Below are 16,628 nucleotides of genomic sequence, written 5' to 3'. Positions count from 1 at the left end.
CACCCCAACCCCCTGGACTCTGCCTAGGAAAATTTGTTGTCTTTGGAAATTATTACAAAGTTCAGCTGGAAGTCTCCTTCTCCCTGTGGACCTTCCCCAATTCCACTGGCTGCCCTCCTCAAGGACCCCTGTGAGATAAAGTCAGAAATGGCTATCCTTGGCTTCCCTGGGGACCAAGAGTGCCTGCAGTTCTTTTCCCACTTCTTCTTTTACTTTTCTATTTCACTCGCTCTCTAAATTCATTTCAGCTCTAGGTAAGGTTAAACTCTTCTCCCGTCTTCTGGATTTTCAGGTTCTCCAGGGCCGATGTATGTTTGGAGACGGATTTCCCCCTCTCATACTTTAGGCACTCAGTTTTTTGGCAGTCTCATGGAGTTTCCAGTGGCAAGCTGCTTATTTCAAATGGTCTGTGATATGTGAAATGGTTTCTCTGATATGTTCCTGGTGTGATTCTTCACCAGTTTTATCTCAAATTATATTTTATTCTACATTATGATTGCTATTATTTCCTTATTTTTCTTTGTATTTATGATGTATTTCTGCCATTTAAAAAATTTCTTACTACTTCTCTGACATTTAACTTTTGGTCTTTTTCTATTAAGTAAATATTTTAAAATAATGTTTAAATTTGAGAGACTTTAGTTTTTAATTGAACTACTAAACCATTTTACACTAATTATATTATTCTTTTTTATCTTGTTAGAGATTCTCTATTTTGCTCACCTATTTCTTTTCTAGCTATTGTTTATTATATTGTCTACATTTTTTTTTTTCTTTTAGGGATTTGGAAAGGATTCCGTGATGGTTAATATTGAGTGCCAACTTGATTGGATTGAAGGATGTATTGTTCCTGGGTGTGTCTGTGAGGGTGTCACCAAAGGAGATGAACATTTGAATCAGTGAGCTGGGAGACACAAACCCACCCTCAATCTGGGGGGACACCATCTAATCAGCTGCCAGTGCAACTAGGATAAAATCAGGCAGAGAAATGTGGAAAGACTAGACTGGCTGAGTCTTCTGGCCTGCATCTTTCTCCCATGCTAGATGCTTCCTGCCCTCTAATATCAGACCCCAAGTTCTTTAGCTTTTGGACTCTTGGACCTTTGGCCATGGAATGAAGGCTGCACTGTTGGCTTCCCTACTTTTGAAGTTTTGGGACTTGGACTGGCTTCCTTGCTCCTCAGCTTACAGATGGCCTATTGTGGGACTTCACCTTGTGATCGTGTGAGTCAATACTCCTTAATAAACCCTCCTTTGTATATACATCTATCCTATTAGTCCTGTCCCTCTAGAGAATCCTGACTAATACAGATACATAGAAAGTTCAATTTTCTAAATTTTAAGCATTTTAAAGACTTACTTGAATCTATTTTTCTCTCATCATCTATGAACAGAGTAAAACAGTAACTATTATCATTCACATCCCTCCAGCTCAGATGATACATTTGGCATAATTTTCACATTTCTATTTTTCCTTCACACTGTTTTGTTGATATAATCTCAGATTTCAGATCAAGGTTATTATTATTAGCTTAATATTATGTATTTTTATCTTATAAGTACTACATTTGAAATTTTAAAGCTAATCACTCTATAGAGCTAAGAATTCTATTTGCTAAGTTATTTATATTTATTTCTTAGTTGACTTAAGTGACTAGTCAAATAGTTATTTTTCACAAAGAATTTTAGATGACATTGCCTCTCAGTCTAGTGTATCTAAAAACAACTTTCTGTTGCTCTAGCATATAAATATGAGCTTTTCTAACTAATATGCCTTGGATCTCAATCTTTTCTGTCCAAAGCTCTGTAAACCTTTGTTTTTCTTAGCATTTAATATTGCAAATAAAGTCTGATCTACAGACATTCTGTTTTTTTGTTCCTTTATGGTTCATGGGATTATTTCATATGACAGAAATGTATTCTGAGGGATACTGGAATATATCACTCCAAAATATGCCTCTTTGGAATACAATTTTTTTTGTTGCTGTTGTTAAAGGCCACTGAGAAAACTTCCGCCTGTTTGTCTCTAATTAATCTGTCTATGGCTAGTCTAATGCACAGGGCCTCTGCTGGAGAACCTAAGATGAGTAGAGGAAATGATTTGTTGTTTTCCTTTCCTGAAATACCTAACTGTGGGTGTTTATATTAGCAATGATTTTTATCTTCACATTTTTTTCCTGATCATAGATTGTTTCTTCCATAACATTAAAATCCTCACATTAATCTTTTTCAAGGGAATGATAGAGAAATTTATCACAACAGCTCTTTATTTAATTCACTAGCTCAGGCAAAAAGAGCTCATCCAGGCTCTCTGATTGTCTTGACCATCACCAGACAGATAAGGTGCCCTGTTTTGGAGTGGAAGGGTCACTGTAAGCTACCCACCTACTTTCCATAAATGCTGATCTTCCACAGGTAGGACAAAAGTGAGTTGGTCCTTTAGGCTTCCATCAAATCTTCGACATGGGCACAGATGCTCCTTGACTTACAATGGGGTAACATCTGGATGAATCCATCATAGATCAAAAGTATCATTAGTCTAAATGCATTTAATACCCCGATAAACCCATCTTAAAGTCAAAAAACCCTAAGTCAGACCATCATAATTTGGGACCAGTCTATGTAGGATCTAGCAGATTATTTTAACTTTCTATATGTGGATGACATTATTCATAGTTTCCAGAGCTGATGCAAGCTTTCTCTTGTTTTGATATTTGGTCAGCCATTTCCAGCGACAAATGTGGGAACTCAGGAGGATCTGTGCTCTGATCTTCAGTCTACCACACTCCCAGCACATTAGGGGTCTTAAGTCTGATAAAGTTTTGAAAAGGAAAGAGAAAAGCTGCATTCTGTGCTCTTGAAACAGGGAAGCTCAGCGGAAATAAAATATCCAGGATGCGGAGAGGGCGAGGTTGTGCACCATTAGTATGTAAAGCCTTGATTCAGATGAATGGTTAGGAGTACAGTGCCAATGAGAGAGAGAGAGAGACCTCTGTTTGGACCTGGCATCTTTGCTGTCTGGAAGAAACCTTTCATCCAGACAGTTTGAGTCTGATCTTACCTCATTCTACTGGTGAGCTGTATTGTCTTGTACAGTGCTGCCTCCCTTTTTTTCTGTGGCTCTTTGACACCTCCACCTCCCTGCCAGCCTGGTGTGGCTGATCAAGCTGTTCAAACAACTGGAAGACATCAGAAGTTAAACACTCATTATTTTAATTTGATGCTAATCATGTGTTAATGAGACTAATCCTTGCAATGATTCAGGTAATTTGCTTAATGGCTGCCCAGAGTACAGATTATAGCAATCAGTCACGTCTGATAAGATGTCTGTTGTGGAGGAGGCTGTCAGGTGAATGAGGTGGGAAAAGGCTCAGGAGTAAGGGTCTGATGTCAGGCATGTTCTGTGTTGGAGGGTAGGAGTTAAGGGAAGGAGACAGCTCAGAAGTTCAAATTTTCAACCAGAAATGAACATCCTAGTGTTCTTGTTTAGAAGGAAGAAGTTGGTGTTGACAGGCTTTCTCATCTTATAGTGACACATACACACTGAGATAAGCATGACAGTTTGAAGAGAATTGGATATACAATTCATTTTGTTCTGGAGAAGTCAGTACAATTATTAGTAGGCATATTCCTACAACTATTAAATTGAGTTAAAAATCTTTTTTCCTATCAAAACGTCAAAGAAAAGATGAAACCACTCAGAGCAAAGGAAGATATATTTTTTTCTTCTCATCTTAGGATATAGATGCTAAAATCAAAATTCTGAATTGAAGCATTAGTAAGTTTTTATTATACCCAAACATTGTAAGTCTATCGTCAGCCCTTCATATCCATGGGTTTTGTATCCATGTTTTCCATCAATCTTGCCTTTGAAAATGTCAGAAAAAAAATAGTACACCAATAAAACTAACACAAAATAAAAAATGATACAGTGTAACAACTATTCACATAGTATTTACATTGTATTACATTTTATGAGTAACCTGGAGATAATTTAAATTATAGGAGACAATGTGAGTTGGTTATATGCAAATACAATGCCATTTTATATAAGGGACCTAAGCATCACTGGATTTTGGTATTCTGCAGGAGCAGCTCAGGGTAGGGCAGACTTCCTGGAACAATCCCTCACAGATACTGAGGGACAACTGAAGATACAGTCTCTGATATGCTTAAACTAATCAGTGAGTCTAATGTTGGAGGCATGTCACCCTCTATAACTTTGCTGGATTGAATCATGATATATTTTTCAATAAAATATTGAAACTCAATAATTTATAAAATGTACAGATATAGAAATAACAAAACACTTCTAGAGTACATGTTCAAAAATTCTGCCCATTATTTGCTTTGCTTTAATTTATTCATACTGATAGAAAACGTAAAATTTTATAGATTTATGATCTAGATATCTGAATTGTTTCATTCCTATTCAGTATTTTGGTGAGGAGGGAAAAGTAAAAAAAAAGAAGATAGATTCAGGCAGAAAAAGATTTGTAGTTTATTTTATGTTTAACTTAGTTGTTTTGAATACATTCATGGTACCCTCTTCTATCTTCTGAGGAATGCAATTTAGTTCAATGTAACAAACATTTCTCCAGTATATGTTATCTTTGAGGAGGTGTTATTTAGTTTGTTTTGTTTCTTTATTTGTTTTTTGTTTTACAAGACAATGGTTAAGCATCTTTCTTGGGAACAAAGAATGTGCCCATCTTACAACAGTAAGGGTAGGAATGGACAGGGAAGGAAAAATTGGAGTCAGCTGTTTGAGGACTAGACGTTCAGCTGCTGTAACTCAGAATGTGAATTTACCATGATGATGAAGAGGAGATACTGTAACATGAGCATAGTGTTTTGGATTGACATCAACAGGAGGATTTCAAATATGGGAAGGATCATAGCATCTAGGACATATATAGATACAATTACATGTGAGCATTAGTACTGTGAGCACAAGTTAACAGTTTTCCCTTTTCACCCTAGTTAAGAAGTTATTTTATCACCATAAAAGGCTTTCTTGCACTATTTCATGCTGCATAAGTGCAAATAAAATGCACTTGTATCAGTGACAATGCTATGGATGAGACTGGTTTCATTTTTAAGAATCAAGATGATTGTTTTATAAGCATGTACCATAAAAAGAACAACCTGTGGTATGCTCTAGAATTTGAGAAGCTAATGCTTTTAAGGCAGGCAGACCATCGTTTTGGTAGTAGTTGTTTTTGTTGTTATTATTTTTGTCTTTAATTATTATTATCAATCCCATTTTATCTAAGCAAAGGAGAATGGCTCATTTGGCTTGCTGATGATGAGATAATCTGCACAGAAGCAGGAGGTAAACCTTTCGAAACACTGGACTTTTACTTCATGGCTTCCTTATAGCACATTGCCTCTTCCATTAAGCTGAGGCAAGAAATACATAGAGGAAGTGAAGTGAAAAATGCTAAACATCTGTATTTATGTAAGACAATAGAGTTTGAAGAGGATAAGGTGATGCTTACAATGCTTCATTTATTGGAAAACTACTTATATAGTCATGATATAATTGTTTTAGTACATTCAGGCTGCTATAACAAACTATCATAAACTATATGGCTTATAAACAACAGAAATTTATTTCTTACACTTCTGGAGGGTAGGAAGTGCAATATGAGGGTGCCAACGTGGTCAAGTTCTGGTGACGGCCCTCTTCCAGGTTGCAGACTACCAACTTCTCACTGTGTCCTCACAGGATGAAAGGAGCAAACTAGCTTACACTAATCCCATTCACAAGAGTTCTGCTTTCATGCCCCAATTACCTCTCGAAGGCTCTAACTTCTTAAGATTATCACACTGGGGATAATCTTAAGGTCAAAGGGCACAAAGGTTCAGGCTATAGCAGTTAGTGTTATTTACACAAACTATATTAAAGACAGGTACCTCTTTAAACTGATCCTGGTTCTCTTTTCTCTGTAGTAACATAGTGCATCTTGGCATAATTATTTTCATTGTTCCCTTTTATTTGAACTTTCGTGTCCTTCAGAAGTTAAGCTAAATGGAAAAATCCTTAAGGAGCTACTTACACTAGCCTACCAATAGTAGGGTATTTGGCCTGTGCTGTTGAAATCACTTTAGACATCTGTATTTGTTTTTAGGAGGACTTTGAAATAGTACTTGTTAAGATACTGTGAAATTATACATTCTTTTTAGAAGTTATGCAGTTTGTAGAAGCATATTTTACAAGATTGTCAAATTCCATAATTATTTCATATCTGTGACAAATGACACAAATTATTGTTTTTTTCTTCATATTATCTTCCATGAAATTTAATGGACAGTGCAGGTTCACTTTAACAGTAGGTTTTCGGTGTATTAGGATTTATCTAAACACTTCAACTTAGAGAAAATGTCTCTTTGCCTCATCTATTTTGCTAGGCTCTTCAAATACTAAAGTGTGTTATTTTGCTTAAGTTATTACAAATGATATAAGAAATTTAGAAAATATTAGGAGGAAGAAAAGTTTTAGCCCCAGGTAAAGGGATAATTTTCTGTTTTGCTTTACTTGTGGCAACTTGGTCTGACTTATTTTTATCTCTAATTTTCAGCTTAGATGTCAAGTATTAAAATATTACTAAAATTATCTCCATTTCAAGATAAAATAATATGAATACGTTATTGATATAAACTACTGTGAATTTCTCACTTGCAATTATTGCATTTGCATCTATTTTGATTAATGTGTTATAATCAAAGTGATTTTTAGATTTTACCACCAAAACAATTTGGTAAAGGGATTCATACTCCTTTAGTAACTTAAAACTGACAAGAGAAAATGGTGTTCAGTACTTCCTATTTAAAAATAGCCACGAATAGAATAGATTTAATTTTTCCTATTCCTCTCACTAAATAAACAAAAACCCTGGAAATTATGTGCAAAACAAATAGAAGACTTCGAAATGTGGAGAAAGGAAGGCAGACCAGTTAGGGACTTTGAGTCCCAAGTAAGTACATGGTGGTGAGTTTCATGTGAATGTATGTATGTAGGTAGGTATTTATTGCCTCATATATCCTAGACTTGGACCTGAAGTAAACAGCAATCAAGAAACACAAATGGTAGAAGACAACAACAACAACAAAAACAACAAAGGAAAAACACCCAGCTCCAACAAAAGCCTTCTCTCTTTAGTTAAGCCTGAAAAGGTGCTTAGCAGGATAACAAAAATGTTTCAGAGAAAAGCTACTGTACTTCAGCTAAACATCACAGAAAAAAAACTGTGGCCCCACTCCACCCATACTAGCAAAGATCACATGGGGACCCTACACAATCATTTTTGCCAAGATAAAACAAGTTACCCTAATTTTCTTACTGGGGTGGTATAAGAGAAGGCTGAGTAGGAAGCCTATAATTTTACTCTGATTTAACAGCAATGAGATGCTCATTCCCCCACTGACTTTCACTACTGCCCAGCAGTAAGAAGGCAATCTCACTATCACTCCCATGTCCGGCCATCTGGAGAACAGTAATGAGGCAATCCCACCTCTCCCAGCCAGAGAAGTAACAGTGAAGGCTTAGAAGGGTGCCAAACTCCCACCGCCACCCAACAGCAAAGAGGGCTCCACCATTCCTTGTGTATCAGTGAAGGCTGAGTGAGGAACCTGGACTTCTAACCCCATCCGGAAATAATGAGGCAATCCCCTTCACCTCTTCTCTTGCTGGAGTGGCATCAGAGAAAGCCAGCTAAAACAGAAAGTCTAAATAGAATGTACAGTCTTATAACATATATCTAAAATGTCTAAGTTTCATTACAAAATTATTAATCATACCAAGAACCAGAAAAATCTCAACTTAAATGTAATAATAAATTAATGGACTCCAAAACCAAAATGCTAGAGATCTCACAATTATCTAGCAAAAATTTTGAAGCAGTGACAAAAAAAAAATCTTTAACAAGGAATTATGAACACACTTGAAGCAAATAAAATAAATGGAAATTCTCGATAAGGAAATAGAAGATATAAATAAGAACTAGGTAAAAAATTTAGGGCTGAAAAATACAATAACCAAAATATAAACATGAGTGGACTCAGTAACAGAATAAAATGACCAGAGGAAAGACTCATTGTACTTGAGGAAAGAACATTAGAACAACAGAAATGACCTGATGTGAATCACAGAGAAAACAAGCCAAACAAAATAAAAAGAGCCTAAGAGAGCTGTGGAATTATAACAAGACATCTAAAATTTATGTAATCAGAGTCCTAGAAGGGGAGGAAAAAGTGGGTGGAATGGAATAAGTATTCAAAAATAATGGCTGAAAATTTTCCATATTTTGGGTGAAGATATGTACTTACAGATTAAGAGGCTGAGTGTAACTTAAACAGGATAAATCTCTGAATAACTCCTATCAAGGGATATCATAAACAAATAATTAAAAACTAAAGACAAGAACTAAAAATCTTGAAAGCATCAAGATCAAAATGTCACCTTATAGGGGAAAAGACTAAAAAACTGACATTACAATGGTGTTCGCTTCAGAACCTGTGACAGAGGAAGTGGCACAACATTTCCATGTTTGTGTGCTGAAAGAAAAGAATGGTCAACTTATAATTCTATATTCTGTGAAAATATCTGCCAGAAACTGAAGAGAAATGAAAACATATTCAGGTAAAGGAAAACTACGAGTATGTGACCACTAGGCTTATTGTAAAAGTATGACTAGAGAAATCAATCAATTGATCAATCAATCAATCAATCATCTATCTATAGAATATTTATATAATATATACATATTATATATATATAGCATATATATACTGCCTGGAGAAAACAGTAAAAAAGCTATACAAAGAGATTCATTCAAATGCCATATAGATAAAATAAAAATAGAGTTCTAAAAATCTTCCAGTTTACCCTCAAAAAGGCAAGAAAAAGAAGAGAGAAACATTTTAAAAGAAAACAGAAAGAACAACAGAATGAAAAATAAGATGCCAGACTTAAGCCTTAACATATAAACAATTACTTTAAATAGAAATAGTCTGAATATAACAAAAGATAGAGATTGGCAGAGTGAATTAAAAATATGAATCAACAATATGCTGCCTACATGAAACTCACTACAAATATAACAGGATAGATAAGTTGAAAGTGAAGCAATGGAAAAAATATGTATCATATGATATGGTTTGACTCTGTGTCCCCGCTCAAATTTTGTGTTCAATTGTAATCCACAATTTTGGAGGTGGGGCCTGGTGGGTGGTGACTGGATCACGGGGGTACTTTCTGATGGTTTAGCATCATCCCCCTTGGTGGTGATGTGGTAAGAGGGAGTTATCAAGAGATCTGGTGATTTAAAACTGTGTAGCACCTCCCCTTCTCTCTCTTCTTCCTCCTGTAAAGATGCCTCCTGTAAAGATGCCTGCTCCCACTTTGCCTTCTGCCGTGAGTAAAGGTTTCCTGAGTCTTCCCCAGAAACCACTATGCCTCCTGCACAGCCTGCAGAACTGTGAGCCAATTAAACCTCTTTTTATAATAAATTACCCAGTTTCAGGTATTTACAGCAATGCGAGAATGGACTAATACATCATGCAAACCTTAATCAAAATAAGGCAGGAATATTTCTATTTATTATAAGATAAAATAGACGTCGCTGCAAAGAAAATTACCAGAGACAGAAAGGGAGATTGCATAATGATAAAGAGGATCAACTTATCAAGAAGGTGTAGCAATTTTAAATGTCTATAAACCAAACAGTGGAGCTGCAAAATATGTGAAGCAAAAAAATCTGCAGCTAAAATTACACTTTATAGTAAAAGACTGAATGCTTTCCCCAGTTCTATTAACAAGTGGGACTTATCTGCTGCCACCACTCTTATTCAGCATAGTATGGGAAGTTTTAACCACTGCAGGAAGGAAACAAAAGGAGAAGGAGTCATACAGATTAGAAAGAAAGAAAGAAAACTGTACCTATTTGCAGATAGCATGGTTTTTGTAGAAAATACAAAGTAATGTACAAAAAATTTCTAGAATTAATAAATAAGTTAAGCAAGTTTGTAGAATACTGTTAACTTACAAAAATCAAATTTCTGTTTGTAATAGACATAAGTGCAGTAAAATTAAAAATACAGTTTTCTTTACAATTGCTCAAAAAATGAAATATTTTGGTGTAACTCTAACCAAAGATATGAAAGACTTGTATGCTAAAAATTTCACATCTCTTCAAATTGATATACAGATTTAATGCTATTTCTATCAAAACATAACAATACTTTCATAGATATAGGTAAAATTATTTCAAAATTTATATGAAAAATAAAGAAACTAGAGTAGCCATAACAATTTAGAAAAAGTAGAATAAAATGGGAGAAATCAGTCTACTTGATTTCAAGACTTATATGGCTACAGTAATCAAGACTGTATGCTATTAGCAGAGGGATAGACACATAGAACAGTGGAACAGAATACAGAACCCAAAATATAGATCTATATAAATAAATGCAACTGATTTTTGACAAAGTTATAAAAGAAATACAATAGAAGAAAGAGTGTCAACAAATCTATCAACAAAGATAAAGTCTCAACAAATAGTACTGGAGCTATTTAAAATCTCTAGCAAAAAAGGAAAAAAAAAACTTCAATTTAAACCTCATCTCTAAACTGAAATAACTCAAAATAGATTATGGATTTAAATATAAAGTGTAAAACTATAAAACTTAAAACAAAGTCTTTGGGATCTGGGGCTATGCAAAGACTTACAATCTGCAAACTAAGAGAAATATTTGCAAATCACAAATCTCCCAAGAATCTAGTATCTATCCTATGTCTAGAACACATAAAGAAATCTTAAAACTCAAAATTAAGAAAATAAACAATCTATTTAGAAAGGGGGCAAAAGACATGAACAGGCATTTTTCCAAATACTATAAAGTTGAAAAAGAATTACTTGAAAATATATTTAACATCATTAGCTGTTAGGGAAATGCAAATTAAAACCACAAGAAGACATCCCTATACACCTATTAAAATGTCTAAAACAAAAAATTGTAACAACACCAGATGCTGGTGAGGATGCAGAGAAACTAGGATCATTCATATTTACTTGCATAAATGTAAAGTGGACAACCACTCTGGAAAATGGTATGGCAGTTTCTTTAAAAACTAAATGTGCAATTATCATAAAACCCAGCAATTGTACTCCTAGACATTTATTCCAGAAAAATGTAATCTTAGATTCACATGAAAATCTGTACGTTAGTAGTGTTCATAGCAATATTACTTATAATAGGAAAAAAGTAGGAACCACCTAGATGTCCTTCAATGGATGAATGACTAAACTATGATACATCCATACCATGGTGGTCTACTCAACAATGAACAGGAAAATGCTCCTGATACATGCCACAACCTGGTAAATCTCTAGAGAATTATGCTGAGTGAAAATAAGTTGATTCCAGTTACATACTTTATGATTTCACTTATATAATAGTCTTGAAATGATCAAGTTATAGAAATTGAGAAGATTATTAGTGGTTACTAGGGATTAAAGAGGGGGTGGAGTGAGTGGAAGAAAAGTGGGTATGAATATAAAAGTGCAACATGAAGAATCCTTGTGGCGATGGAAGTTTCTGTATTTCTACTGCACCAATGTCAGTATCCCATTTGTGATATTGTATTATAATTTTGCAAGATATTGCCTTTGGGAAAATCTAGAGAAATATGGATGAGATTCCTCGAAATTATTTCTTACAGCTCTGTGTGAATCTACAATCTTCATAAAACAAGTAGCTGTGGAAAAAAAAAGCCATCCCCCAAAAGATCTCAAATTCACTCTCAACTCCCCAAACACAAGTAGTTTTTATTTGGAATGTTTGAATTCGGTAAATTGAAGGTTAAATATCCAACACATAGTTCCAGGAGAACATGTGTGCTCTAGACTGATAATTAACCATTTAATTGCTCTTCTCTCCTATCTACATTGTCCAATACTTCTAAATAGTAATTGAAATATAGAAAGTTTTCCCCATTTGGAACAGGCGATATATTCAGACACCATTCTCTTTTTATAATTTATGCACATTTTACATATTGCAAATGGAAAGAAACTCTGTCTTTCATGAATGTATTACTGACATTAAATGTAAAAAAAAAAAAAAAAGCCTCTAATTCAATTTGCCCACCAGTTATAAGACATTGGGTACTCTATGTTCTTGCAAAAATAGAACAGAAATCACACTTTTTTATAGTTTGGCAATTTGGTGTCATTAGGGAATTATTAAATGATTTGGAGAGGTTCCCTCACATGTTTTACAAGTCATGGAAAGCTTTACCCCCCAATTTTATTTCCAATTTCTATTCCTGAGTGTCCCTTATTTCTCCCTTCTCCATCAGCTGTGATCTGCTTCTCATGCTTTCACACATCTTACTTTTTGGTTACCTTCTTCATTGCTACACTCATTCTCAAAAAAATGTATAAGAGGAAAAACTTGTTGCATCCCACGGAACTAACTAAAAATGCTACTGAGGGTGTTAAAGGCTATAGATCTAAGTCAAAAGTGTTAGTGTTTCCCAAGTAACTCTAACAGAATTTTTACAGTGTCTGGGAACCAGAGATTTGCTTTCACCTTACAGTTTTTGTCAGTAGGCTAAAGATGCAGAATGAATTCAAAAGACACTTGAGACCAAATACACTTATATAACCCCAAGACACATTTTAGTCTATTTTCAGACTGATTCCTTGAGAAATACCACTTCTGTTTTGAGTATATATCTTGGGGCCAATTTTGCTAATTCATGTGTATTTATATTTGGGGGGTTACAGAGTGTGCATTTGAAACTCAAAATAGCATATCTCCTGGAAAAGAAGTGATGACTTCTTTCCAAAGAAAAGAAAATGGAGCCTGGCATTTTTTGCTTAAGGTCTATGACCCTAGACAGAAATTTATGTCGGTATCAAACGGCTGTAGTTCTCAAAGTCTTCCAAACTCCACCTTCCTTTTAGGAGAGACATTTTCAGTCTAAAATTAATTACTAAAATGTGAAACAAATCAAAAGACAAAACAAATAAGGCTGTTAACACAAACATTAAAAATCAAATTATGCTCAAAATAGGCAATTTACAGCTTGGAAGGGTAATTGGCAAACCTGAAATGCATACAAATAGTTGAAATTACTGACTCAAGCTGTATATTACTTATTGGAGGGCATAATTTGACAATGACTCTTGCAAAAGGGTAGAAATTCTATCATTTTTCATGATTTAACAGAAAAATATGGTATAGCACTCTGTCTAAAAGAGTCTGAAGACGAATTAAATTGAAGAAAGAGCTTTAGCTGAAAGAGAAACGGGTGTTGAAGCTATATGTCAGGAAGAAGCATGGATTGGTTTTAAAGTTTTACAGTCCTGTGTTAAATGAACACTCTCTCCAGAGGCAACTACTGACCACAGTGTTTCAGGAAATCATTTAAATAGTTTTAACTTGCTGGTTTTGGAAAGGAGGATAGGAAGTATTCAACTTGACAGCTGAGTGATCAAACGTGGTTTTTGTTGTTGTTGTTTTTTATTATTATACTTCAAGTTCTAGGGTACATGTGCACAACCTGCAGGTTTGTTACATATGTATACATGTGCCATGTTGGTTTCCTGCACCCATTAACTCATAATTTACATTAGGTATTTCTCCTAATGCTATCCCTCCCCCACCCCCCACCCCTTGACCGGCCCCAGTGTGTGATGTTCCCCACCCTGTGCCCAAGTGTTCTCATTGTTCAATTCCCACCTATGAGTGAGAACATGAGGTGTTTGGTTTTCTGTCCTTGTGATAGTTTGCTCAGAATGATGGTTTCCAGCTTCATCTATGTCCATGCGAAGGACATGAACTCATCGTTTTTAATGGCTGCATAGGATTCCATGGTGTGTATGTGCCACATTTCCTTAATCCAGTCTATCATTGATGGACATTTGGGTTGGTTCCAAGTTTTTGCTATTGTGAATAGTGCCGCAATAAACATACGTGTGAATGTGTCTTTATAGTAGCATGATCATCTCAGACGTAAAGTTCCCTGAACATTAACACATTTACTTACCAAATTTGATTTCAAATTCTAAAACAAAGAACTCATTATTTGCACTTGTGGAAATGTTCATATTGCCAGCATATTCTTTTGCATATTGGAAAAAAACAATCATTCACTTGAAATGGCAATATTTAGAATTTTGGTAGCAGTAATGTGGGGCAGGCGACAGTAGCCAAAGATGGCACAGAGGAAAATATTAAATGTCAGGAGAGGGACGAACCCCATGTGTCTCAGCTAGATTGTATTTTTTCTTGGGGCCATTCATCTATCCCCTCAGTCCTAGTTTACCACTATCTTCTAGCTGTGATGTTTCTTTCAACTGTACCATTTGGTATTCCCTTCTCAGGACAACCTCTCTGCGCTGCCATCACATTTAGTCACATCTAGATTTTTTCAGTTTGGGCAATTAATATTCTTATGACCAATAAGGCTACAATTTCCATATATGCCTGACACAACCTATACCGGAATAGAGTTCTTTTTTTAACAGCTTTATTGAAGTATGGTTAATGTATAATAAATTATAATGTACAATTTGATAAGTTTTGACTAACATTTGCATCTGTGAAACAATCACTACGATCAAGATAAGAAACATATCCATTGCCTTCAGACGTTTCTTAGTGTTCCTTTTAAGTCTTTCCTTTCCAGCCACCCCCATTCTTTTTCCCTCTCTCCAGGAATCCACTGATATAACTTATGTCACTATAGTTTATTTGCCTTTTCTATAGTCTTATGTAAATAGAACTATATAGTAGATGCTAAATGGAATCATATAGTGGATACTGAAGTTTCTCAGTCAGCATAATAATTTTAAGATTTATCCATGTTGTGTGCATTAATTGTTCATTCCTTTTTATTATTAAGTATTAATAACATTTCATTGTATGAAAATACCAAAGTTTGTTCACCTGTTCACTTGTCAATAGATATTTGACAATTTTTGGCTCTTACAAATAAAACTCTTAATACTATGAACATTCACGTACTAATCTTTCCATAAATGTATGCTTTCTGTTGAGTTGGGAAAATATCTAGAATTGGATTGTTTGGATAATATGGGGGTTATATTTTTCATTTTTTAAGAAACTGACAAACTTTTCCAAAGTAGTTTTGCCATTTTACTTTCCTAGTAGCAATGTACGAAAGTTTTAGTTCTTCTGCACCTTCCCCAAGACATAGTATGATCAGTCTTTATTTTAGCCACCCTCATTGGTGTGTAGCCATACTTCATTATTGTTTTAATTTGCATTTTTCTGTTGATTAATCATGTGAACATCTTTTTGTGTACTTATTTGCCATTGTTATATCTTTTTAAGTAAAGTGTCCATTTAAATCTTTTGCTTATTTTAATTGGGTTGTTTGCTTTTTATTGTTCTGTTTAAGAGTTCTTTATATACTCTGGATATATGTCCTTTATCAGATACATGCTTTGAAAATATCTTCTTTTAGTCTATGGCTTTTCATTTTATTGAAGTTGCTTTGACAAGCAGAAGCTTTTAGTTGCAATAAGATACAATATATCACTTTTAATTTTTAGGGATCATTATTTTTGCATCATATTGAAAACACTTTGCCTAATTCAGAGTCACAAAGATTTTTTGTCCAAGTTTTCTTCTCAAACTTCTATCATGTGCAGTTTTACATTTAGATTAATTTTAGTTAATTTTTGTGTATGATATGAGGCACAGTTTGAAGGCTTTTTATTTTTGCATATGGATGACCAATTTTATCAACATTACTTCTGGAAAACCCTATCCTTTCTCTCCTGAATTACCTTCATAACACTTCTTAACAACCCACAACCATAAAATTATTCAGTAAACAATGTTTGAATGATAGCATGAATAAATTCAGGAATCACATTACTCTATGTATTTTAGTAAAGTGCAAAATATGTGTTTATAGGTCTCTTATGCAAGAATAAGATTGTTAATCACCAAAGACTTTGATAAGTGTCCTTATAGTTAGTACTTAGAAAATGTTTGTGAATAAGTAAATGAATAAATGAACAAATAAGTAGTTTACTAGAATGCGTAGATCACGTTTTTAGTTCTGTTGTTTAGGTCATTCATTCTTTTCTTTTATCTTCTTCTAACTCTTGACTTCAAATAACACTTGGAGTTTATCAAGTTTTTCCACAGGGACTGAGAGTCCAGCTAGTTCACAGGATTTTACTGCTCTCCGCGTAATTCAATTCTAGAAAGCTTAAGTCCCAGTTGCTAACAATGGCAAAATGTAAATCCGTGTCTATTTATTGATTTTTTTCACCCTTCCTTGCTCAGTTTCCCCATTCACTCACTTTTCCTGCCTGAATCAATAGCAAATAAAGTACCTGAATACAAGATCTGGTTTCCAAGTGCTATGGGGCAAATCCAAATGAAGGCATGGGTGAATTAGTGATATAATTCCTCTGAAAAGCCGCCAAACTCTGACCAAAGGGGATCCAAATACGGAGTTTGAATTTTTTGGTAAAAAGTTGAGCCCATAGAAACTTTTATGGATAAACTGAATAACCTAGTCTACTTCAATTTTTCAATATTAAATATAAGCAGAATTGAAGGTTGTTATGAAAACA

The 16,628-nt window shown here is 34.6% G+C and overlaps 1 long non-coding RNA gene across 1 annotated transcript in view; it reads left to right on the top strand.

Moving 5' to 3' along the window:
* The first annotated feature begins 228 nt into the window (after positions 1 to 228).
* Positions 229 to 16,628, top strand: part of LOC116474993 (uncharacterized) — a 71,744-nt gene continuing 55,344 nt past the window's right edge. Inside the window, exons 1-2 of the long non-coding RNA XR_004249793.1 lie at positions 229 to 405; positions 781 to 1,224. This is a non-coding gene — a long non-coding RNA (uncharacterized LOC116474993). The remainder of the gene's footprint in view (positions 406 to 780; positions 1,225 to 16,628) is intronic.

This window comes from Hylobates moloch, unplaced genomic scaffold (assembly GCF_009828535.3).
Source record: "Hylobates moloch isolate HMO894 unplaced genomic scaffold, HMol_V3 SCAFFOLD_2, whole genome shotgun sequence".
Taxonomy (NCBI): Eukaryota; Metazoa; Chordata; class Mammalia; order Primates; family Hylobatidae; genus Hylobates; species Hylobates moloch.
The sequence above is the reverse complement of the archived record's forward strand: the minus strand, read 5'-3'. Positions and strand labels throughout refer to the sequence as shown.